Raw genomic sequence first — 27,972 nt, 5'->3', positions numbered from 1 at the left:
GAGCTCGTGGCTACAGATGTCGCACTCATCGCTGAGAGGAGTGCCAAGACTGCCAAGCAGTGCAAGTTCGGACAGCGGAGCAGATAAAGGTAAATGAGTCGGCTTTACGTTAATTGGTCCTGGAGCCTTGGCCTCGTGCTTGTTTTAATAAGTTAGGGGAAGTCTGCGCAGATTGGCGCGGGAAGTCGAAGGACAGTACGGAAATCTATTGCTTAAAATCGAGATAATGTCAACTGGTCAACTAATATTGGTTCTCAGTCGACGACTTGGCTTAAATGAGGCGACTTGGCTTCCGTGTGACTCAGATAACAGTAGTGCTCTGATAGGGGAACTCCATGTGACCGTGTGGTGTAGTCAGTTGCGATGACTGCTATTAAAATAAGCCAGAACTACTGAAAGGTAATGAACCTGAAAAATGTGTTACAGATTTCAGATTAAATGTATTTTCTAGTGGTAATGTTGGGATTTGTCATACGCTAAAATCTTAAAACGAAAAGTTTGTTCCATTTTCAATGAGTTGTTTAAATGTTCACATAATAATAATAATAATAATAATAATAATAATAATAATAATAATAATAATAATAATAATAATAATAATAATAATAATAATAATAATAATAATAATAATTTCTAGCCGAGTGCAACCCTTGTAAGGCAGACCCTCCGATGAGGGTGGACGGCATCTGCCATGTGTAGGTAACTGAGTGTTATTGTGGTGGAGGATAGTGTTATATGTGGTGTGTGAGTTGCAGCACGTATACTGGGGACAGCACAAATGCCCAGCCCCCTCTCAACCGTAGGCCAGTACGGTGACCATTCAGCCAACGAGTCAGACTGTACGTAGATGAATTGACATTTCGTTGCAACTAGCAGCAGTTATTGTATTTCTTTTGAGTGTAACACACCACTGCTCTAAAGAATGCTTGCGACACGCTCCTCGAATTATTTAAAAATAATTACAGCAATGAAAATTGATACCAAAATATCATATTTTAGTTAGAAACATGATACTTTCTTGATGTGTAGTGCACCTGATATAAGTGGCATGCACTTATTTATGCACAACCTTTGCTGAACACTAAACTTTTATCACACATTTATTTGACAATGCAGACCTATAATGTCAATAAGTGTATATATTGTCCGCCTCTGTGGTGTAGTGGTTAGCGTGATTAGCTGTTACCCCCGGAGGCCCGGGTTCGATTCCCGGCTCTGTCACGAAATTTGAAAAGTGGTACGAGGGCTGGAACGAAGTCCACTCAGCCTCGGGAGGCCAACTGAGTAGAGGTGGGTAGAACAGATGAAAAAGAAGAAGGCATATGGCTACCTCTGATATTTTGGACACACCAGTTATTGTCTTTGCAATTCGATGGTGCATTTCATACATTAAGTGAATCAGTGCATATTAGAGCTTTGCTGATTTTATGTTGTTTTATAAATAATGGGGTTTGGTGATTTGCGAATAATTCCGCTGTATAAATTGACACTCGTCTTCTTCTTTATCTGTTTACCCTCCAGGGTCGGATTTTCCCTCGGACTCCGCGAGGGATCCTACCTCCACCGCCTCAAGGGCAGTGTCCTGGACCTTCAGGCTTTGGGTTGGGGATACAACTGGGGAGGATGACCAGTACCTCGCCCAGGCAGCCTCACCTGCTATGCTGAACAGGGGCCTTGCGGGGGGATGGGAAGATTGGAAGGGTATATACAAGGAAGGGAGAAGGAAGCGGTCGTGGCCTTAAGTTAGGTACCATCCCGGCATTTGCCTGGAGGAGAAGTGAGAAACCAAGGAAAACCACTTCCAGGATGGCTGAGGTGGGAATCGAATGCACCTCTACTCAGTTGACCTCCCGGCCGAGTGGACCCCGTTCCAGCCCTCGTACCACGTTTCAAATTTCGTGGCAGAGCCGGGAATCGAACCCGAGCCTCCGGGGCTGGCAGCTAATCACACTAATCACTACACCACAAAGGCGGACCACTATCATCGATAATGTATATTTTTAAGGATCGAAATTTGTGACACTAAAATGCGGCTCCTAATCTGCTTGTAAGTCGTCCAGATCATCTCTCCAAAATATGTCATTCTTTCGTGGTAATAACCTAACCCTCAAACTCAGGCAAAAGCTGTTGAGATGTTACGTCTGGTCAACATTGCTTTGTGAACTAGAGACCTGGACTGTCAAAGCTTCCTCCATGAACAGACTGCAGTGGCTTTGTTGTTTTGTTTTTTTGTTTCTTTTTTGTTTTTTTGCGTCGCACCGACACAGATAGGTCTTATGGCGACGATAAGACAGAAGAGGCCTGGTAATGGGAAGGAAGCGGCCGTGGCCTTAGTTAAGGTACAGCCCCAGCATTTGCCTGGTGTGAAAATGGGAAACCACGGAAAACCATTTTCAGGCTGCCGACAGTGGCATTCGAACCCACTTTCTCCCGAATACTGGATACTGGCCGCATTTAAGCGACTGCAGCTATCGAGCTCGGTAACAGATTTTGTAACCAATAATAAAGTATTAAGGAGCTGAGCGTGAGTTGGCAAACATCACCAAAGCCAGGAAAACAGCTTATTTAAGCCATGTTCTACGAGGTAGAAAGTACGGGCATCTACACTTCATATTAGGTCCTACAAGAAAAGATAGAAGACAAACGAAGAGCTGGTAGACCACCGATGGCATGGGTTCAAAACATCAAGGACTAGAGTTGAATCAACAACACCGAACCACTCTTCAAGGAGTGCTTTCTCCAGGGTGATCGCCAACGTATGGGTACCAGATATGACACATGAAGAAGAAGAAGAAGAAGAATGTGGTTGTTACTTTTTCTCTGTGTCCAACTCTTGTTCGGGTCTCTCGCCACCCCTACATCTCTACTCCTTCAAACCTTCGCCTTCCGCGGTTTCCCAGTGACCAAATTTCACATCCATATGTAAATACACTCGAGACAAAGCTCTTCACAAATATCCTCCTTGTTTCGATAAACTTATTCAGCTTAGGCCTGCGATTGTAATTGGGCTAGGTGGCGCTACTGTTTGTTTATCGCAGTTAGTAGGTGGTGATGGCAGAGATTATTGTTTTAAGAGGAAATACAAATGGGCAACCATCTTGTTGCTGTTGTTGTTGTTGTTTTTGTTGTTGTGATGGTGGTGGTGGTGGTGGTGATTATTGTTTTAAGAGGAAGTACAACTAGGCAACCATCCTCCTTATAACACCAATCAGAGAGAAAAAATGTAAGAGGTCCGAAACTTCGAAAAATGAAGGTATCGGCCAAAGGAAGACCAGGGCCGCGAAGGACATGAAAAGTAAAAACTTCCTAGGCCTCCATACGTAATACCGTCGGGGTAGGAAAAGAATAAGAGTTGACCATGGGAGGTCGGATAGGATAGATGAAAGTGAGGAGCCTGGCGCAAGTAAGTGGAAGCAATGCCAGGACTCAGCTAAGGGCCCCGTGGTCGCATCCCACGTTCCTAAGTTCAGAGCCCCTGGGACCCCTTTTAGTCACTTCTTACGACAGGCACGGGATACCGTGAGTGTTATTCTACCGCTCCCACCCTCAGGTGGAGCAACCATTCTCTCTCAACACTAATCAACGGGAGAAAAGGTATCGGCAAAAAAGGAAGGGCAACGAAGGGCTTGAAAATGAGACTTCCTACGTCTCGTAAAACTAATACAGCCGGGGTCGGAGAAGAAGAGTTGATCAAGGGAAGTCAGATTAGAAAGATAAAAGCGAGAAGACTGGCACAATTAAGTAGAAGCAATGCCAAACTCAGCTAGGTGAACCATTGTTGCCTACGGACGCTGTCAAGTTGAGAGCCCCTGGTCCCTCTTTTAGGCGCCGCTTACTGCTGGCAGGGGATGCCGTGGTGTATTTTGCCGTCCCCACTAGTGACGATGCTTCCGATGGAGTTAAACTGGCTTATATTCTCAATTTTTGAACTGCTATATTTATTCCAGCCTGAGGATTTTGAGTGGCTTTATTGATAACCATGATCTTAGTCTTATATTAATGTTGAGGTGCCATTGGGAATGGAGTTAGCCAGTACCGTTGGTAATTTAATCATTCCCATTGCCTCTTATCCGGGGGCCCGGGGTTCGAATCCCAGCCAGGTCAGTGATTTTTACCCGGATATGAGGGCTGGTTCGATGTCCACTCAGCCTACGTGATTACAATTGAGGAGCTACATGAGATGAGGGTCTTTTGGGCTAAGCAGTGGTAGCTTGGTAGGCCAAAGCCTTCGGGGCTGTTGCGCCATAGAGTTTGGTTTGGTTTCCTTTGCACTGTCGGCAACTGTATGAGATTTGACTGTATATAAATTATAGAGAAGTCGTTTTAACTCACGATGTAAATATCCATTAAGTGAAATATTCAAGACTACTTCTGACAGAGTACTTACTCATAACATTGAATCAATGAGGGCCTCGTTAAACTGTCTACTTTAATACTGAGTTCAGGAGGGTCTCTTTAAACCGCGCCTGTTGGATGTGATCAAGTTAGCAGTGCATGGTAAGCCACGGGACCGTGACCATGGCCGTTTTTTTGTGATTATTCGTCAGCAGAGCATGCGTTGCCTCGAGAAGAGCAGATCAAGATCGAGAGAAGACCAAGGGGCAAGTTTCACTATAGGCGATATACCGAGTAATAATATTTATTTATTTATTTATTTATTTATTTATTTATTTATTTATTTATTTATTTATTTATTTATTTATTTATTTATTTAGTTTTAACAAAAGACTTATAAGATGTTTTTGTATACCGCATTAGTCGTTTTTCCTCCAGTAATGAACACGAAAATATTTTGTTTTGATGTAACACGCGAAAGGGACTCATACGTAAAGCTGCCCATTAGAAAAAGATTCTCCACTGAGATTCCACTCCAGCCACGCCAAGGGTCTGATCCTGTGCTTTGTTTATTCTCTTGTCAAAGCAGATTCACGCCGGGAATTGGACTCGTTTGAAATCAAAAGGCAAATCTGAAGGAATCATAGGAATTGTCGGTTTTAAGACCGTTTCTCTTGTGCCACAGCCAATTAAATTAGTAGCTTCAATCAAACAGTTTTTCAAATTGTTCACTACCAATCGCGTCCCATTGCATAACTTTGGCGGGTGTAGATTACGTAACATTTGTATAATAGTCACCCCCTACTTTCAATATTCTATCAACGTGTGTGGTGGCATGGCGGAAGGATGTAAAGAATTTAGAAATTTTGTAGGCTTCTTCACTATCGACTACTATTGTATGTATATTGAGTAATATACTTGAACCTGGGCGTGAATTTGGACACAAATGGCTCCCTTTGTCCTTGTGAAGTCTGTCTTTCTCTGTCCTGTGACATTCTAGAATCGCTTTGTTGCTCAGTTTCAATGTTATGTGATGAAATGGTGTATGGCTTTTAATGCCGGGAGTGACCGAGGACATGTTTGTTTCGCCAGGTGTAGGTCTTTTGATTTGACTCCCGTAGGCGATCTGCGCGTCGTGATGAGGATGAATTGATGGTGAAGACAACACTTACACCCAGCCCCCCTCCCAGCGAAATTAAATAATGATGGTTAAAATTCCCGACCCTGTCGGGAATCGAATCCGTGAACCCTGTGACCAAAGGCCAGCACACTAACCACTTAACCATGGAGCCGGACTATTATGTGATAAATGCACCTTTCCGAACGCAATGTACTACGACCTGTATTCGCTTTCCTTCTCGGCAAGATGGATTTTATATAGATAACGAAAAATCACAGGAAAACTATTAATTATTGTATCGTAACATGTCAACGAATGCTGGCCGAAGTCGTTCATAGCTCGGAATCTATCTTTCCATACTTCAGAATGGAGATTGCGCGAAAATTTAAAACGACGATATCTCCCGAAGTATAGGTGAAAATAACATTCTGAAAAATTACATTTTCTGCACTAGTTACTTGAGGGGAATAAACAATTTATTTTTGGTAAGGACTAAGTAATTAATAATTCTTCTTCTTCTTTATCTGTTTAACCTCCAAAGTCGGTTTTTCCCTGGACTCCGCGAGGGATCCCACCTCTACCGTCTCAACGGCAGTGTCCTGGAGCTTCAGACTCTAGGTCGGAAGATACAACTGGTGAGGATGACCAGTACCTCGCCCAGGCGGCTTCACCTGCTATACTGAACAGGGGCCTTGCGGGGGCGATGGGAAGATTGGAAGGGATAGACAAGGGAAGGAGGCGACCGTGGCCTTAAGTTAGGTACCATCCCGGCATTTGCCTGGAGGAGAAGTGGGAAACCACGGAAAACCACTTCCAGGATGGCTGAGGTGGGAATCGAACCCACCTCTACTCAGTTGACCTCCCGAGGCTGAGTGGACTCCGTTCCAACCCTCGTACCACTTTTGAAATTTCGTGGCAGAGCCGGGAATCGAACCCGGGCCTCCGGGGGTGGCAGCTTATCACACTAACCACTACACTACAGAGGCGGACAATTAATAATTAATTACTTAAATAATTAAATTATTTAAAAAGTAATTTTTAAATTTCACTTTTTTACTGCAAACTGCAACATAAAAACAGTTATAGTGGGTTATGTGTTAAAGATAGATATGTGCTTTCGCGGACTATTTTATAGAACTTTTTATGCTGAGCAATTCTTATCGTCGTAGTATAGATGTAACTTTGACGATTTAGCCAGCGTAAACTAAAAATGCGCTCGGACGACTGGTTTTGTTTTCCGACTTGCTTCAGTTAAATCGTTACTGTAGCATAAAAACATTCATAGTGGGCTGTATGTTAAAGATATGCTGTCGCAGACTTTGTTTTTTGTAGAACTTGGTGACATAGAACACCCTTGTCTTAATCCTTTACTTGTTTCAAACATTTCTGATATTTTGTTACCAACCTTCACAACTGCCTTGTATCCTTAGTATATATTTTTCCCAAATTCTATTGTTGCACCAACCAAACCAACATTTTCCTGGGTCTTCCACAGTAACTACATTGGCACAGAAGTATAAACGTTTACTGTATCAACAAACACCAAAATAAAGATCTTGAATATTCGCCATAATTTTCTCACACATCCGACGTACACAACAGTTGTTATCCACACAACTTTTTCCAGCAGTAAAACCCGCATGCGCCTGAGATATAACAACATGTTTAATCTTTTCCAGTGTCGACCACAGACGACTGGAAAAGAAGATGAAGAAGTGTATATGTAATGGTTCACTAAAATGTCGCAGTCTTTGTAGTCGCTTATAGGAGCTGCACCATTACACATTTTATCAACTACATTCCTAAACCGTATGAGTACCGATAAAGTTGTTCCTAATCTGAACATTGGACTGGGATGGATGCGAATGCTTCCTCGTATGTAAGAGACTTGCCTGCTGCCATTTCTTGATGGATACAGTACTTTTGTATCCATCTCTTGGCACAGGCCAGAGTAAAGTGTAGCTTTCACTGAAGTCCCAGTCTAATCCATGGCTGTGACAATATGGAAGCTGCTGGGGTATGGGTGGTGCTGAGTAATGGCATTCAGAGCACGACTAGTGCATCTGCGTGTTATGAAAGGTGTTGCTCATAGGGTCAGTCGTGCTGCAATAGCACTTTCTGACCCAGTGAGGAAAGCAATGGCAAACTACCTCGCTCCTCGTCTTGCCTAGTACGCCTCATTTTGGTGCTGCCATTGGTTTTTGCGGTTTCCTTATAACCGCATAACCTTTGGTGGTGCTATTTGAGGATCCAACCAGCCTCTGGGCTGATGACCTAACAGACAGACAATGTAAGAGACCTTGCCTCCTATTGCTTTATATACGTTATCTTATACTGATACGGTAGGAGTCATTGTCGAAACCTGATTACGGTATGCAATCACGCTAAAGAATATTTGTGGCTGAGGTACAATTCAACACAAGGTTGTCCTGGTGAAAATGCTTGTCATAGTTGAGAATCCATAAAAGGCTAACGTAGGCCTCGATGACTCACTTTTATTCTAGAGGGCTGAAATTTGGCACAGATGTTCTTTATAACTTACGAGGGAACACATACAGGTGTTACACTCGGATTCGGTTGAAATTTGGTAGGAATATTCGTGGGAGGCAGTAGAATGCTAAGGTGAAAACTGCATGTGCCCAGCGCAAGTTTAAACGCCAAAATTGAACAAATAAATAGTCGTAAAATTAGAAGTACCGCGGGAGTATCGGGGTGTGGCGAAGAGGTAGGGAGGTGAAGCTGCGGACGTGAAGCAACCAGGATGTAACGAGCTGCGCCAGCAGCCAGGCAGCGTATAGTTAGCGCGTTCCCCTAACTTCCCGATCAGATGTGCAAAACGTAAATATGAAAACAGCACATGAAACAAGTGTACAAATGACGATGTTTGAACAACAATGCCAATAACGTTTGAAAAATTCACGCCCGAGTTCTTGTTACTCGTAATTTTCCAAACCTTATTGGCATCGTTGTTCATACATCGTCATTTGTACACTTGTTTCATGTGCTGTTTTCATATTTACGTTTTGCACATCTGATCGGGAAGTTAGGGGAACGCGCTAACTATACGCTGCCTGGCTGCTGGCGCAGCTCGACGCAGCCCGGTTGGTTCACGTCCGCTGCTTCGTTCCTCCCTACCTCTCCGCCACACCCCGATACTTCCGCGGCACTTTTAGTTTTACGACTACTTATTTATTCAATTTCGGCGTTTAAACTTGCGCTGGGCACATGCAGTTTTCACCTTAGCATTCTACTGCCTCCCGCGAATATTCCTACCACATTTCAACCGAATCCGAGTGTAACACATGTATGTGTTCCTTCGTTAGTAGGAAAAGTAGGTATTTCATTCCGATGTTTTGAATTTGTCACAGAAAGACCGAACAAAGCTCAATTTATGCCACTCGGTGCGAGAAACAATACTCGGCATGCCCCTACGACTTCCCGAAAGCCACATTTTAAGGTCCTAGAACCAAGCCTTTCCGTGATAGCTGTGTTGGTTATTATTGTTTTCAGAGAAAGTACAACTAGTTAACCATTCTCTCTATAACTTAACACTAATCAGACAGACAAAATGGAAGGGATCCGACACTTCGAAAAATGAAGGTATTGGCCAAAGGAAGACAAGGGCCACGAAAGGCGTGAACATGAAACACTCCCTAGGCCTCTCAACCTAATACCGTCGGGGTCGGAAAATAACAAGAGTTGAACAAGGGAGGTCGGATAGGATAGTTGAAAGTGATGAGCCTGCCACAAGTAAGTGGACGCAATGCTGCAACGCTCCCAAGGTGAGAGCCCCTGGGGTCCCTTTTAGTCATCTCTTACGACAGGCAGGGGATACCGTGGGTGTTTCCGAGATATATCAAGAAAAAAACACACATTTTGTATCGCTAATTTGAGGAGACCGCCAGCCATAAGTCGTTCTACTTCATAAGGTGCAATTGAAAGTAGGAGCTACTGTCATGCTCCCCAGAAATCTGAACACCGAAAGAGGGTTGTGTAATGGAACAAGGTTTGTAATAAAAGACGTCAAACCAAATATAATTATTGAAAGTTTCATCATCTGGCAATATCGCTTACATTCCACGAATTGACCTTGAACCTACCGGTACTGACCTACCCTTTACTCCAGTCATGTCAAGAGCTTGAGCTGACTGACAACTCTCGTGCACAAGAAATAGCTTAATTTAACAAACTTGACAGTAATTATTGTTCCACTTTATCGATACAACATGTGTGCCTTAAGAAAGTTCACAAATTAGTAGTAGTGCATGTTTCGTTTTATTATAAACATCATCAAACACAGGTATCTTTGTTCAGGTAAAAACATTAAATGTGCAAAAACATAGTCATCTCAAGATGATCTTACAAACATACTTGACTACTTAAAAAACATTGGTAAAAGGCAATGATTGGCTAAGGGGGAGGAATGAAAGAGGGGGCTTAAAAACAATTACTAACTACAAACTTAAAAAAAACTTAAGTAAACTGTGATAGTTTGTCATCATGTTCATCTGAAAAGTCTTTGTATACATTTATAGACCGTGATCAATAAAAGACGAGGGTAAAATGTGTCTTCTTATTGCACTGTATTCTTGAAAAACTCATTAGCATATCTCAAAATTGATGAGAATCGTAGCATTAGGCCAGTAAGTTTGACATGCATTGTATGTAAGCTTTGGGAAGGCATTCTTTCTGATTATATTAGACATGTTTGTGAAATTAATAACTGGTTCGATAGAAGGCAATTCGGTTTTAGGAAAGGTTATTCCACTGAAGCTCAACTTGTAGGATTCCAGCAAGATATAGCAGATATCCTGGATTCAGGAAGTCAAATGGACTGTATCGCGATTGACATGTCTAAAGCATTTGATAGGGTGGATCATGGGAGACTACTGGCAAAAATGAGTGCAATTGGACTAGACAAAAGAGTGACTGAATGGGTTGCTATATTTCTAGAAAATAGATCTCAGAGAGTTAGAGTAGGTGAAGCTTTGTCTGACCCTGTAATAGTTGAGAGGGGTGTTCCTCAGGGCAGTGTTATCGGACCTTTATGTTTTCTTATATATATAAATGATATGAGTAAAGGAGTGGAATCGGAGGTAAGGCTTTTTGCGGATGATGTTATTCTCTATAGAGTGATAAATAAGTTACAAGATGGTGAGCAACTGCAACGTGACCTCGAAAATGTTGTGAGATGGACAGCAGGCAATGGTATGTTGATAAACGGGGTTAAAAGTCAGGTTGTGAGTTTCACAAATAGGAAAAGTCCTCTCAGTTTTAATTACTGCGTTGATGGGGTGAAAGTTCCATTTGGGGATCATTGTAAGTATCTAGGTGTTAATATAAGGAAAGATCTTCATTGGGGGAATCACATAAATGGGATTGTAAATAAAGGGTACCGATCTCTACACATGGTTATGAGGGTGTTTAGGGGTTGTAGTAAGGATGTAAAGGAGAGTGCATATAAGACCCCAACTAGAGTATGGTTCCAGTGTATGGGACCCTCACCAGGATTACCTGATTCAAGAACTGGAAAAAATCCAAAGAAAAGCAGCTCGATTTGTTCTGGGTGATTTCCGACAAAAGAGTAGCGTTACAAAAATGTTGCAATGTTTGGGTTGGGAAGAATTGAGAGAAAGAAGAAGAGCTGCTCGACTAAGTGGTATGTTCCGAGCTGTCAGCGGAGAGATGGCGTGGAGTGACATTAGTAGACGAATAGGTTTGAATGGCGTTTATAAAAGTAGGAAAGATCACGATATGAAGATAAAGTTGGAATTCAAGAGGACAAACTGGGGCAAATATTCATTTATAGGAAGGGGAGTTAGGGATTGGAATAACTTACCAAGGGAGATGTTCAATAAATTTCCAATTTCTTTGAAATCATTTCGGAAAAGGCTAGGAAAGCAACAGATAGGGAATCTGCCACCTGGGCGACTGCCCTAAATGCAGATCAGTATTGATTGATTGTAATTGAATGGTCATTATGAAGTTGGAATTTTGCAATTGTGACCTCAAAATTAAAGAATAATAATAATAATAATAATAATAATAATAATAATAATAATAATAATAATAATAATAATAATAATCATAATAAATTTATTCAATAAGTTTTTAAGTCCATGTTACATCCAATGATTCTACGCATTTGTATACACACTTCTTGCACACCATTTACGGTACCAGGACCGCCTCCATCTGGTCCATCATTGTTTGCAAGTCCTCCGTCCACAACTCGTTATCCAAGTTGCCTCGTCTGAAGTCGATTAGCACACTCTCACATGTTCTTTTTAGTACAATGGTCTGTAGGTAGGCCTGTAGCTGTTTGCTCACTTCCAATTTGTCCATGTGCTTCTTGAACAAGTTGGTAACTAGCCCGTCCCATGTTATTACCACAGGGACCATCGTCACCTTGGCCCCATTGTACATAAGTGAGAGTTCGTTGGCTAGCATCTCGTACTTTCTTCCTTTAGTGGTTTCGGTCTGTTTCAGGATATTTTTGTTTGTGATTCCAACTTCAATTAATAGGATTTCATTCTTTACAAGGTCATGTATCATCAGATCCGGTTTATTGTGTTCAATGCGAAGCTCAGTCTGTATGATGACGTCTGACTTTATTCTAATTCGCTGATTGGATATGACATTTTCAACTTTATAGTTCTTTATTTTCTTAGAATTATTCAGCCCATACTTTTTGGTGAACATGAAATGCAAGCATCTGACAACATCATTGTGGCGTTTCTTGTAGTCCAAATTAAGCATTCGTCCACATTGTGTTGCCAGGTGATCTAGTGTCTTATTGCCCTGGTTGCAGTGTGGGCACCTCTGGAATATACTCCCATGACTAAAGAAGATGTTTCTGTCTTGTATCTTACAGAACATTCCTTCTTCCTGTGGAGATATATTCCCCCTCATTAGCCATAACGATGACTGTTTTACGTCAACAAATTTCTCCTGTTGTTCACGGAACAATGTGGAATGCATTGACTTAGCCATGATTCGATCCATTCGCATCTGTTTTTGTTTCTGTTTAACTACTTTTACCGTGACATCGTTTCCTTCCTCAATTAGGTACTTCCGTTTCAAATGTTCTTCAATCAGTCCAAGATGGGTTGCATTTCTTCTTTCACTTTCAGCGATAAACTTCGTTCTTGTGTTTGTTGTCAAATATTTACATAGTTCTAGTAAAATCAATTCGGCCTTCTCAGAAATATTTTGTAGTCCTCTTCCTAACTCATGTCTTTTCAGGTACAGTCGTTCCATATTACCTGCTGTTCTGCTCTCACCTTCAGATCAATGTTGTTAAATTCTTCGTGCTCGTACGGGATCAGGCCAATATAATAGTTAATAGTTGATAACGCGTACTCATTTATTGCTGCAAACAGGTTTCTCGCGTTCAACTTTGTTTGGCATACATTTGTTACCCGTGATTCGATCTTGTTGGCTATGATAACTTTATTCTCGGGTTTAATTACATTTCTCGAGTCTTCTAATATTCCTAGGTATTTGTATCCTTCCACGTCATTTACCTTCTCTCCAAAGATATGGTTCGAATTGATATTGTTCGCTGACTTTTGCTGATTGATTGTAAAACCCATGTTGTTGAGACATTGATTCGTCCACTGGCTCAGCTCGTTCAATGTCTGCACATCTTTGGCGAACAATTTAATGTCATCGATGAAAATGAGGTGGTTGCACTCAATTCTTCCATGTTCATCTGCTTGGATCTTCTCGCAGTTCTTATTTAGAATTCTGCTTAATGATTCCATAGCAATTACGAACAACTTGGGTGATAGAGCATCTCCTTGTAATATTCCTCTATTTATTTTCACGTCACCGACCACTTTATTTCCACATATTAATGTTGTTCTCTGTTTGTCAAGTGTTCTATTGACAAATTTAATGATGTTTTCTGGCATATGTATCTTCCGTAGGCATTCAATTAGGTATTCATGTGACAACGAATCATATGCTTTCTGAATGTCCACCCAAGCAGTACACAATTTATTATTGTACTTTTCATTTATGGTTTTGCTTATAAGTGCTTGTTCCTTAGCGCCTTGACATCGGTTGCGTGTTCCCATTTGATTACTTGAGATAATATTGTTCACGTCACAGAAATCATTGACTATTACCGTGAACACTTTGCTGATTAATTTGAATAAATTTGAAAGGCATGTAATTGGCCTCAGGAGCTGCGGTATGTTTGCATTCGGGACTTTTGGAATCAAATATGTTATCCCAGCATAAAGTTCTTCATCGATCAAGTCTGGGTTTTGGATTATTTCGTGGATTAGTTGTTCTAACCTCTCATGTAGTGCATACATTCTCTTAATAAAGTAATTATATACAAAATCAGGTCCTGTTGCTTTCCAGTTCGCAAGGTACTTTATACAACTGGATATGACCTCTTTTATCTTATCTCTATCCATATCTACCTCCACTTCCGCTGGACTTAGTTCTTGGATCAGTTGTTCATAATCTTGTCTTTCATCATATTGCCAAATTGTAGTCCAAAAGCGTTTGGTTTCTTCAAGATTAATATCTTCACTTACTGTAAATCTGTCGCCTTCAAGGTCACGATAGAAGGTCTTCCTATTAAACTCAAACTTTCGGTTTGTGTTTCTAGATGCTATACGATTTTCAGCTATCACTGTCTTCTTCTTGTAAATAGCTATTTTCTCAAGAATCATATCACGCATCTTCTGAATATCACTACTCTTGTTTGAATGAATTCGATTTTCTCTACACATTCTAATCAACTCTTTACTTGCTCTTTCATTTGGGCGGTGGGCATCAACTATTTCCAATTTTCTATTCAATTTGTTGATCTTGGCTTCGATAGAGCTTTTCCAGACAGATGCCTTCTTTTCTTTAGCTGTCACCATCTCATACGTCTGTTGGCATGCATACAACACATCATTCATTTCGGCGATCGTGGTTATTTGCTGTTCTACTCGTTCCGATTTTATGATTACATTCATCATTTCGAATATTTCTTGATTTATTTCCTGGCTAAATATTTTCTTAGTTCTTGTTTTTGCCTCTTTCTTCTTACAGTATTCATCAATATTTGTCAATAACGTTCGTTTCACTTTGAGGAACAAGTCTGTGTTCTTCACCATAGATGGCATTTGTATTGCATTATTTTCTTTGAGGTTATCCGTTTCACATGCATTAATATTCTGACTCTTGTGTCTGAATCGATTGTATAAATTCCTGACATCAATTTGACGAGCTCCTTGGTCAAAGCGTTGTTGAAACTCTTTGGTTATTTTCGGCCACCATCCTCGGGGCATCCTGCTAAACCGTGCATCAATCATCTGCTGCAATCTTTCGATCCATTTTACTTTGTCGCATTCTTTAATCTCATTGACTAATGTTACAAATATAAGCTCTTTGTTTTGTACTTCTGCCGTCTCGACCATGTTTGGGTCATCTTCCCCCTCTCCTTCACCTTGTTCCACAGCTGTAGATAGGATAATTAGGTCGGTATCTCGCGAGGCATCGTTTGATTCTTTCAGTTTATTCGATGATTCGATGCTCGGAGTAACCATTTGATTTTGATCACGCGTGATTGTGTTAGTAGATGTTTCCATTTATCACCAGAACATTACGCGAACGACCCACATTAGCACTAGGTGTATAACTGCGCTCTAGTGTTGTTTCCTCACAACTCAAGTGATAGTACCACAAAATTATTGTTCCAATACGCCTTTAGCGGTGATCTTGTGAACTACTTATTACGTTTCGATGTTGTCTAAGCTTCGAACCTAACTCTTATTCGTTTAGGTTAAGTACCTTCATGCAACCGTAGTTCGTGATTCTTAACGACACTAAACATTTCACACAGACTCACCTTAACGTCCGTTGATCAGCGTTTGCTTCTTACACTCTTCACAACTAATACAGTCTGCATTGTGAAATATTGCTCTTATAAGTACCAATTCACTATCACTCGCAAACGATACGTCCTATCACACAGCCGCCATCATTGAATAATAATAATAATAATAATAATAATAGTAATAATAATAATAATAATAATATTTACTTTACGTTCCACTAACTTCTTTTATGGTTTTTGGAGACGCCGAGGAGCCGGAATTTAGTCCCGCAGGAGTTCTTTTACGTGCCAGTCAATCTACCGACACGAGGCTGACGTATTTGAGCACCTTCAAATACCACTGGACTGAGCCAGGATCGAACCTTCCAAGTTGGGGTCAGAAGGCCAGCGCCTACAAGCTGCCGCGACTTCTCTTCAGACGTAGACAGTAGGCTGTGTGCGGACACCGCTGCAAGTGAATACTTCGTGTGAATGGACGTTGTATGATCAATGGCACTGAAGGCAACGAGGAGTTCATTAGAGATCCCTATACTTATGGGCTCATCAGTGTCGGTGATGCCTGCACTGGCAAGAGGCACAGTCTGTTTCTTTTGGCGTTGGTAAGGAATCGCCACGACTTGTTCATTCTTATAATTGTCTTTTCCTGAGATTTCGTGTAATTACGTCTCACAGTTGTTATAGGATAACAGTGTTATTACTAGCCTACTTAGGCCCGGATTTTTACGCAATATCAAAGTTCGAAATATGTACAAAAACTGTAGTATCAAAATGAAATATGTAATATTAACACAAAATTTAATAGTATTCTTCTTTTTCTACCGCTTTTCCCACACACGTGGGGTCGCGGGAAGAAATTCTTCATCTTCAAATCCAACATGCCAATCCACCTACAGAAGATAGTCTTTGACCAGAGTGTTCTTCCTGTACTGACTTACGGTTGTGAAACCTGACATTGAGCGAGTTTGTTAAGCAAAAACTCAGAACAACCCAAAGAGCTATGGGACGGTTCATGCTAGGCTTCACGAAGAAAGACAGGAAGAGAGCAGATTACATCAGGTCAGTCACAAAGGTCAGTGACATTTTAGAAAGGATGTTTATCCTAAAATGGCAGTGGGCAGGCCATGTTGCTCGGAGAACTGATGGTAGGTGGACAAAGTTTGTGCTTGAATGGAGTCCGAAAGATCATCTGAGACCTAGGGGAAGACCACCGGACAAATGGGATAAAGACATCCGGAAGATTACTGGGATCAATTGGCAGAACATCGCTCAAGACCGTCCCAGATGGAGAGACCTTATGAAAACCTACCTTGCTTCGGACTTAAAGAGGCCACATCGTAAAAACGATTGAATATGGCTGATAGTGATAGTGATATCTGTTAACATAATACAATAGGCCTGATGCTTAGCATAAGATCCCCTACAGTCACAGGTTTATGAGGGATTCTCCCTTGCGACAAATACGGATGTATTGACCTTTGTTCCTTCCATTATTTGCGGACAGGCTTAGATCAGATTTAGGGCTTTATGGTCTCAAGGATCTGTATATATCACCATTTTCCCACACCACTGTCATAGTCGCCTAACCACAAGCAAAAAAGTAGGCATATACCTGAGTGAAAATCAATAAACTTCATTATTTAGAAATTATCAGCAAATTATCCGCACTGCCATACAATTTGCATCCGCCAAGACACTAACTTCGTGGATAAATCGCGGATATCTGCATCCGTGCAGGGCGCTACCTGTAAGAGAATTTTATCGTATAAGCGCCAAAACTTCACAGGAAAAGTAGGCCTACTTGGTGACACACTGCAAAGCAAAGCAAAGTCACCTCCGTATAGGCCATGAAGGCCCCTGGAGGAGTGGAAGGTAAAGGCTTCCACCATTGTTAACCTCGGCACGTCATGGGATAGAGTGGTTAGCTATACGCCCGACCGCCTTTGCCCCCAGGAATTAACCTGGTACTCATTTTTGGTGTAGGCTGAGTAAACTTCAGTGCCATATGCACCTCCGGAAGTGGAAATCTCGTTTCTTAAATTTTACGACTTCCTGACGGGGATTCGAACCCATGTTCTTCCGCGCGAGCTACGAACATCAAATTCTCTACTTCATTTTTTTATCTTTGAAATGTTATAATTATTTTGATCTCGTATGTATTCAGGGCTCTATCAATAACCAGCAGACATAAATGTTTTTATTTCTCTCCCTAACACTCTGTATAGTTCACTATATTCTGCACATAACGCCTGTCATTTCACTGAAATCGGCTGATGTATTTGTTCGCTACGCACTCGCAGAGTTCACTGGCCGCTCGTATCCGAACGCCGGAGAACTGTGTCGTGACCTTGAACCGTACTTTTAATGTCGGAAGCGGAAGCTGTTTTGATACGTCTGTGTGTACAAGAAGCTTGACTGTACTGGACGCGGTTTGTATTTTAAAGCGTTTTAAAATCTTGCCCATTGTCATCTCGCTCAAGATGTACCGTATTCACTGTTCGGGTCATGACTTCCCCTGTACCTTCTCGAAGAGGAGGAGGAGGAGGAGGAGGAGGAGGAGGAGGAGAAGGTCAGTGCACAAAGTCCTCCTCTTCTGATATTTAAGTATGAAAAACTTCACGCCCGAACATTTTCTCCGCGACACTGAAAAACATAATGTCTAAAACCAAACGAAACCCCACGGCACTACGGCCCTCGAAGGGCCTTGGCCTACCAAGCGACCGCTGCTCAGCCCGAAGGCCTGCAGATTGCGAGGTGTCGTGTGCTCAGCACGACGAATCCTCTCGGCCGTTATTCTTGGCTTTCTAGACCGGGACCGCTATCTCACCGCCAGATAGCTCCTCAATTCTAATCACGTAGGCTGAGTGGACCTCGTACCAGCCCTCAGATCTAGGTAAAAATCCCTGACCTGGCCGGAAATCGAACCCGGGGCGTCCGGGTAAGAGACAGGCACGCTAACCCTACTCCACGGGTACTAAAGCATAGTATCATGAATATGTTTTTGGGCTTACAAGACGAGAGAACGAGTACAGCTACTGTGGTCGTTCGTATTCTGTAATTTAATTTATTGTTTACTACAGGATTTGTATCCAAATTACACCAGCAGTCTTTGCGACACAAAAATGAAATTACAAATAATTGTTACTTAACATTACCTAGCCTAACCTAATTAAATCTAATCTAAACAAATCTAATACGACCTATCCTGTTATTATGGGGTTGGGCTTACAAGTCCTTGTTCCAATATAGTTTAAGATACTGTGCACACAGTGTACCGAGTGATTTCGCCGTGCGGTTAGGGTCGCGCAGCTATGAGATTTCATTCAGGAGATAATGGATTCGAACCCCACTGTTTTCAGTGCTTTCCCATTTTCACACCAAGTGAAAAGGCCAAGGCTGCTTCCTTCCTATTCCTAGCCTTTTCCTATCCCATCGTCGCTATAAGACTTCTGCGGTGGTGGTGGTGGTGATTACTGTTTTAAGAGGAAGCACAACTAGGCAACCATCTGCTATATAACACTCATCAGAGAGAAAAATGGAAGGAGTCCGACACTTCGAGAAATGAAGGTATCGATCAAAGGAAGACAAGGGCCACTAAAGGCATGAAAATGAAAGACTCCCTAGGCCTCCATACGTAATATCGTTGGGATCGGAAAAGAACAAGAGTTGACCAAGGGAGGTCGGATAGGATAGATGAAAGTGAGGAGCATGGCACAAGTGGAAGCAATGCCAAGACTCAGCTAAGGGCCCCGTGGTCACCAACCCAGGCTCCAAAGTATAAAGCCCCGGGGGCTCCTTTTAGTCGCCTCTTACGACATGCAGGGGATACCGTGGGTGTTATTCTACCACCCCTACCCACAGGGGGATAAGACCTCTGCATTGGATTCTCTAAACCCTCCATTTCTAAATTTAACAAAAGCTCGTTGTAGGAAACCATTTGCGGATATTGAGATGTTCTTTTAGTGTGTTTACATGCAGGATTCAAATCGGTTTGAATACTCTTTCCGTACTGAATAGCCATATAAACCAAGACCAACACCAATCCTCAGACCGTAATATTAAAAAAACATGGCGGCCGAAGTAGCCGGATTGCTGGTATTGGCTAACACGAAAATATCACGTACATATTATATAAACGGCGGCAAATTAACATGATAAATGTAACATCATAAGAAAAATCACTTTTACACGTATGAAAACGCTTCGCCAACAAGAATCACATATATTCTGCTAGAAAAGAGATCAAACTGATTATTTAGAAATTTTAATTCGTCAAATAACGCTTTTTCTTAGATTTCACTTCGCTGGATAGATGAAAATACATGATAAAACAGTTAAAATGATACTTCTAACATAATTTTGAAGGACAAAATAAATTAAGGTACGAAATTCCTCTATTTATTCGCTCTCATGAGAATTGCGAAACACAATTCGTTGCCTTAGTTCTGAAGTGGTGGACAATTTCTTAAATTCAGCACCCAAAAATAGGAAGTACACCCGAAATAATAATGTTATTGGCTTTAACTCCTACTAACTAAATTTGTGAAGGTTTTCGGAGACATCGAAGTACCGAAACTTAGTCGTGCAGTAGTTCTTTTACATGCCAGTAAATCTACCGACACGAGGCCGACGTATTTGAGCACCTTCAAATACCACTGGACTGAGCCAGGATCGAATCTGACAAGTTGGGGTTAGAAGGCCAGCGCCTTAACCGTCTGAGTCACTCAGCCCAAGTACACCCGAAATGATCATGTTAACCCAACGAAGGGCCCTGGTAATGTTAACATAATGTTGACATATGGCATAACACCACTTCACACAATGATGGTAACCTTAGTAATGAAACGTTCAGACTCTAAAGATATAATAGGTTTTTACCCATTAAAGAACATGAGTGCAAACTTTATTGACTAAACATTGATATTTAACCACATGCACGAGCTTCAGTTCGGCGCAGTCTGCTTGATAACAGATAACCACAGCATGAATCGGAAGGTGTTGGTAGTGTAAAACCCTACGTTACAAACCCAGCTAATCCCGCTAAGTCACTATTTCTTCTGTGTAACAGTATACAGATTGCTCCAACTGTCACACTTATAAGTTTTGTTATACTCCAAGATCCAGCCAAACATTTACGCAGGCAAAGCACAGATTACTGTAAAATAAACTTGCATCTAAATCACTCGACACGTTGAAGCACATAGACACTGACGGAATAACACAATATCAATTATATCCTATCTAAATTAATATTTTTCGAGGAGCATGAATAATTTGGAAGTAGAGAAATGGCTTCCCTAACCTCAGACTTATTCTCAAAATGATGTATGCACGCTACAGTTTTGTCATGGACTTCAAAATAATCACGATGTATATTCCTAATCCAATTCTATCTTAATGTTCTATTCCGTAGGAAACTTAAGAATAGTTGTATGAGAGGCATTGCCATAGTTGGACTAAAACCTGGTCCACCTAGTACACTCATGTTCTTTAATGGGTAAAAACACGATCAAAACAAGCACATTCTCACATTACTGCGTATAATTACAGATCGTATGTGTCCACTGACTCATATAAATACACTCGCACACTTATATTCTACAAAGGAACTAACATTTATCGTCAACTTTCATAAAATTACACAAACTACCTACGATAACAACAAACCAAAACAAACCCAGATTTCCAACAATTCCGGCTACTCGATTCGCCATCTTTGAACGATCGAGAGTAACATTAAGGTCTGAGGATTGGAGTCGGTCTTGTATAAACGGGTACTCGGTCCGGATTGAATCTCGATTGAGTGTCGATACGGTAAAATCTGGGGTCGCATCGTGCTCAGTTCGAGTTAAGTTCCATAAAGACGCGGATTATACTGAGATCGTATTGAAAACGACTGTGCGTACACTCCATGTTTGTTTTATCGAAAATAATTTCTATAATGGAATCTGTGCTCTTCATCTTCATAATCAACAAACTCTTCAATATTTACAGGCAAAATAATCACAAAAAATGACTGTTTTTCATCCAGAGAAATGTTTTAAATACCCCCATAATTAACTAGTAAGTTACTTCACATCGTTAAGCTATTTAAAAGGAACGTATGGAAATCAAAACCTTACAAACCATCACGCCGTGAAGGGTCATATCGATCAAAGAATATGTGTGATATCGATATCACCGCGATTCTGTACCGTATTGTTTTATTTCTGCCGATCTTGCTTGCCGGATTCAATACGATACTCCGTGCAATACGTAAATGGCGATTGTATTCAGTACGGTAACTGTACTCAAATCGATTTCATTCCCCATGTACACGTAGTACCTAATGGTAGCCTCTTACGACATGCAGCGGGTAAAGATAATGCACCCATTGACCTCACCCACATGGGAGATAAAGAGTTCCGATAAATCGAAAGAAAAATGAGTGCATCTACGAAACAATGGCGAGGCGCATGTGTGAGACATTCTAGACCTCATAACTATATTACTAACTAGCTGATGTACCCGTGCTTCGCTACGAAATTCTACATTGTATACAGAATTCTAGGTTGGGTAGTGTACACGTTGTGAGCAAGACTGTATTAAATCGTATAGGTCGTAACGTTACCCTAGAAACGCGACGGAGAAATCACCAAACGTCTTTTCTCATATGAAGACTGCGTTAGTTAACTTTCATTGTAATGGTAGGCCCACTTGCCTACCATCAGTCACAATCAGGTTGGGGAATTTCATTATCATGGCAGACATTCATTCTCCACCTGCCTTTTTACATCCTCAGAAAGACTGTCTTAGTGGTTTTCCCAAATGAAATGAACACACGTCATTACAATGACGTCAGTAGGAATGGCGCGAGTATAAACAATGCTTTCACATGAAATACTCGATCAAATGAAAAACTACACATTTTATCACTTTTAACGAACAGTATTACGCTGCCGATCTAAAAGTCCAAAGTTCCAGAGCTGGAATGACCAGGCCACAGACGGCCGTGATCCGTGAACGCTCTTAGTACTTTTGTTCGGGGGAGGGGCGAGTTCGAATAGTGGAGATTCCCAGGGCAAAAACTATGCCCGTTTGCTAACATGTTTCCTATGAGTTGATGAGTTGCAAAATCTGAGTTCTCTACACTGGCGGCGGAAAAATCTATTTGACTTGGAGGCAAAATTTTCCTCCAAGCCAGAGAAGAAACCCCCTCTTCACTGCTAATTTTGAATAAAATGAATGAAGAATTTAATACAAGTGAAGAGGAAGAAGCTCTTTTTTAGAAACGGCTCTTTTTCAGGGTGGAAATTTGAGTTAGTGAATTGTGATGCCTAAATTGTAATTCTAGACCAGGTCATACTACTACTATTACTACTACTACTACTACTACTACTACTACTACTACTACTACTACTACTACTACTATGTGAGCCTCTGTCTTAAGTGTGCACACTGCTCATTCAAAACAGCGCGTCAGAGTAGGGATCGAATAGCTGGTATACTATGATGAACCAGTGTGTTAGGACCAGAAGTACGGTATCAGAAAATGTATTAACCAGGGGAATGGCATGCTAAAGAAGAAAGTTTTCTAGCTCCCCAGCTATTTTCCGCCAATATTCAGTCAGGCTGTTATACTTGGTACGCAGCAGTAATCCCATGTATCGGAGTTGAGTGGCAGCATAAGAGACAAAGAACATCACAACAAAACAATGGTCAATGTAATGTTATTGTTGATCAATGTTATGGGCTTTCAATATTGTAGGACTTCACATTTAGTTTCCTTCCGGCTCTGAAATACCACTGTTATCATAGCCGGTACGGTAAAACTGAATTAAAACATAAATGGTCGAAAATTGTATTCTCTATAACTTTTGTTATGTGGTACTTTTCGATAGGACCAATAACATAGGTATTTAAAAATTAAATTTAATCGCCTTCCCCTAAACTACAATTTCATCCAGGGTGAATACAATTGTTTATAATTTAGACTGTAGCTTCTTATTCCCCGACTCTATATACCGATCTTCATTAAATTCCGTTAACCCATTTTCTCATGGCTCGGCGTTGATATGGATTTAGCAACAAAAATACAAATTCATGAATATCTGTTATCATAGCCGGTACGGTAAAAATGTATAAGACATAATTGGTCGGAAATTTAATTCTCTATAACTTTGGTTATGTAGTGTTTATCGATACGACAAATAATAATATAAATATTTGAGATTTACATTTAGGCCTTCCCCTAAACTACCATTTCACTCAGCGTAAATAAAATTACTTATAGCTTAAATTGTAGTGGCTCGTTCTCCGACTTTGCGTACCAATTTTCGATAGTAATAAATTTCGTGTGGCTATTTGTAGCCGAGTGCAGCCCTTGTGAGGCAGACCCTCCGATGAGGGTGGGCGGCATCTGCCATTTGTAGGTAACTGCGTGTTATTGTGGTGGAGGATAGTGTTATGTGTGGTGTGTGAGTTGCAGGGATGTTGGGGACAGCACAAACACCCAGCCCCCGGGACATTGGAATTAACCAATGGAGGTTAAAATCCCCGACCCGGTCGGGAATCGAACCCGGGACCCTCTGAACCGAAGGCCAGTACGCTGACTATTCAGCCAACGAGTCGGACCACCAATTTTCAATGAAATATGACCACTAATAACGTACATATTTAAAAATAAAATGTTAGGCCTTCCCCTAAACTACCATTTCCTCGGCGTGAATAAAGTTATTCATAGGCTAGTTTGTAGCGACATATTCCTCGAGTTTGAATACCTATTTTTATGAAGATAGGACTGTTAAAAACATAAATATTTGAAAATTACATTTTAGGCCTTCCCCTAAACTACCATTTCACTCAGCGTGAATAAAATTATTTATGGCCTAGATTATAGCGACTTATTCTCCGACTTTGCATATCGATTTTCATTAAATTCTCTTTGGGCGTTTTCTAGTGATGCGTGTACATACATACATACATACATACATACATACATACAGACAGACAGACAGACAGACAGACAGACAGACAGACAGACAGAAATTACGGAAAAGAAAAAAGTGCATTTCCTGGTTACTGTGGACATGACCGATACAGAAATACCATTCTTTTCAAATTCTGAGCAATGTACAGACAAAACACTTATTTTATATGTATAGATAGATGAAGAGTCTTCGGAGAAGTGGAATTCAATTGTACACATATGTAAGAGAGTTGGTGTTGTTATCGTAGTTCAGCTGGTTTGATGCCGCAGTGAATTGTTATGGAGTTGTGTTGTTGATACTGTGTCGACAGATCAACCATGGCTTAGTAGAGTGATGACTGGAGACAGTCAGTTGCTGATATAGCGAGATATCGCAGATCAGTCGGTCATTCCATACTGATACTGGTTCGCAGATCGATTGTAAATTGTGGTGTATTATATTTCAAGTGTAATTGTATTTGTGTTGACGATAAATATACATATATGTCGGTAGTCAGTGATAACAGTGTTTATTATTATTATTACATCGCTGCATACTACTTCAGCTTAAACCAATATATGCTCCTTATTGATATTACTGTATGTTATACCATATCACAAACGATGTTATTGTTCCAGGCGACTGCCATGTTCACCCTGCAAAAATGTGAGCTTCCTTGAAATTAATCTGGCAGTGCATACTAATTCCTGGCATGCCAAGAACGCAAACAACTTGATCGTAACATCGCCATATTCTCTATCTATTTCATTGCGGACTGAAAAGTAATATCTGCGTCGTCGACTTCGTAGACATCAGTATCGGTAAGCCAGTCTTATGCTCTTGTGAATAACCTCTTTCAGTTCTCTTTCCACGAGACAGCAGCTTGGAAGACTTACTTTGAATCCTCCCAGAATTAGATAAAATTATTTTTTGAAAAATGTATATGATATAGTTTGACCTCAAAAAGCAAGTTTCAAATATGTATGTATATTAAATTATTAGCATTTAGTGTTTTAGAAGTAATCAGGGGGCCATGACTTAGCTGATGGCTCTCCACGCGACGGCTGTGGACCGAATCCCGGTATTTCCCGGGTTGGGTTTTCATCTCAAAAAAAAAAAAAAAAAAAAAAAAAAAAAATTGTTGTCCGGAAGGACATGTAGCTCTAACCTTTAAATGATCCACGGAGGCTCCAGTGACGCCAGAAATACCTGGGATAAGCAGAAGAAAGTTCGTTGTTTTGGAAACATCAATGAAAATGAGATGTTCTCTTCCCATACCACAAGCAACTCAATGACCTGCGATAGAGTTAAAGAATTTATGAAGAAAGAGATAAAAGAATACGGTTTTATTCCAGACAAGCTAAGAACAAGTGTATTTCGCTCGTTACCGGCTGCCTATTTTTGTTACGGATTGATTGATTGATTGATTGATTGATTGATTGATTGATTGATTGATTGATTGATTGATTGATTGATTGATTGATTGATTGATTGATTGCGGCCTCCAGAAAGGCCTAGTGCAGGTCTTTCAATGTGACGCCCATAGGGGACCTGAACGTCTAGGTGTGTGCGGTGATGACAGTAATGAGTAGGGCTCGGAAGTTCAAGCATTTGCATGTTTTGTCTTAGGGGTTAAAATGTATGCTTATACATTATGTGCACGAATTATGGAATTTTCAGTCATTTAAACATGCTTTTATGGTGCATATAACTGCATATTTTAGTGATTTCGATAAATGCATCATATTTTAATATTTTAGCGCCTATATGGCATATTTTAATCAGTTTAATGGTTTTACAGTATTTTTAATCAGTTTTTCATCTGGTTGATGTTGGCAGTAATGTTGCGCATGATGATGCAACTTGTCATGTGGTGAGGAGTTATGGTGCCATGCAGTGAATCCCCTGTTTCATCATCTACCCTAACGTTTTGTGCTTAGCAGTCGACTGGCTGTCCATTGAGTCGTGTAACGGTGTTGTGAACTGGTTGTAACCAAACTATGTTTCGCGTATAAAGTGTCCATTAAAAAGTTCTTTAAGTGCTGAAAATAAGAGCAGCTTCGAGTTGTAGATGAACTAATTTACAGAAGGAGTTTTCAGGTGACTTAATATCTACAGATAATAGGGTACTGTTCTGTGGAGCATGTGAGAAAACTACAGGGAGTGAGAAAAGATTTAAAATAGTTCAACACATAAACACAGCAAGACATAAGGAGAATTTTACTAGTAAACTCGCAAATAAAGAGCCTGTTCAAAAAGTAGGAAGTAGGATTAGTGAATTCTCTTACGACCTGCGTCAAGCATTTTTAGCTGCTGATATCTTGTATAAAATTAATAACCCCAAATTGAAATATTTTCTTGCCAAATGCACTCGACAACATGTGCCTGAATTAAGTACATTGTGTAAGACTTACGTAGGACGTTGTTACAATAACGTATTGTCAAATTTACAAGTTGAATTAGCGGATCAGTTTATGTAGTTGTCTATTAATGAAACCACTGATTCTGAGGGCCGATTTATTGCTAAAGTAATTGTGGGTCCCTTAAATAAGGAACAAAAGACGATACCATATCTTCTTAATGTGTGTGAATTGCCGGCCACTAACAATGTAACTGTAACGCAGTGTGTGATGGACTCATTGAAATTATTATGGCCATCTAGAATCAAATACGACTGGCTACTTTTATTTGTTACCGATGCAGGTACTTATATGTTAAAATCTGGACAAACACTGAAAGGCAGTTTTTCTAACTTAATTCATATAACTTGTTTGGCACATGCTCTTAATCGCATTGCTGAGACAATACGCAATTCTTTCCCATTGGTAGATCGATTTGCCTCTTTCTGTGGGAAACCCATATTCAGGGTTGCCGATAGTGGTGTTGGAAGCCACTATCTCTCGGATGCAAGCTCGCAGCTGCGCGGCACTAACCGCACGGCCAACTCGCCCGGTGATTAATATTAAAGGAAGTAAAACTAGGCAGCCATCCCCTATACAACACTAATCAGAGAGGATAATGAAGATATAGGTCTAAGAAAGACTACGGCCACGAAGAGCGTGAAAATGAAAGATAACCTATCCCTTAGAACCTAATGGTGTCGGGGTCGGAAAAGAACAAGAGTTGAAAAAGGGAGGTCGGATAGGGGAAATGAAAGTGAGAAGGTAACAGACGTGAACATTGGTATTTGGAATCTCTTTTAAACATAAAGAAGTACGCCTTCTTTTGTGTGTGTGTGTGTGTGTGTGTGTGTGTGTGTGTGTGTGTGTGTGTGTTGGGGGGGGGGGTTAAACCAACTTAATGGCGGTGGGGTGAAAAAGGAGTCGAGACCAACTGATTGTACTGTTCATAATGTACATGATTCTGATCATAAACCGATCATTTTAATCTTTCCTGGGTTCGTTTTCAAGAGCCATCTTTTCCTTTGGAGAACTCAAAGTTAGCTTACAGTAGATTCTCCTGGCATGTAAATAAACATTTAAACACATTTTAAATAAACGATAGGAATGATATTGACCATGCAATTGTTCCTCTCTATAATAAGGTCAATAGTGCATCATAGTATATCGTTCGTATCGCCAGAAATCCCGCGCACTTGCCTACGCGCGACAGTGGTGCTGGTCACATTGTCAGCAATGACAGTGGCAGCAGATATTATTTACCGCCAAGTAGCGGTCTCCCATCTTGCTGCGGGGTCCAGAACATCAATAATAATAATAATAATAATA

At 40.8% G+C, this 27,972-nt stretch overlaps 1 protein-coding gene across 2 annotated transcripts in view; it reads left to right on the top strand.

Moving 5' to 3' along the window:
* Positions 1-27,972, top strand: part of pinta (prolonged depolarization afterpotential (PDA) is not apparent) — a 127,911-nt gene continuing 99,939 nt past the window's right edge. The window contains exons 1-2 of one of the 2 annotated variants that reach the window (XM_067151651.2): positions 1-89; positions 24,883-25,065. The gene's annotated coding sequence lies outside the window, so the exon portion shown is untranslated. The other variant, XM_067151650.2, reaches the window with a different exon arrangement.

This window comes from Anabrus simplex, chromosome 7 (genome assembly GCF_040414725.1).
Source record: "Anabrus simplex isolate iqAnaSimp1 chromosome 7, ASM4041472v1, whole genome shotgun sequence".
NCBI lineage: Eukaryota > Metazoa > Arthropoda > Insecta > Orthoptera > Tettigoniidae > Anabrus > Anabrus simplex.
The sequence above is the reverse complement of the archived record's forward strand: the minus strand, read 5'-3'. Positions and strand labels throughout refer to the sequence as shown.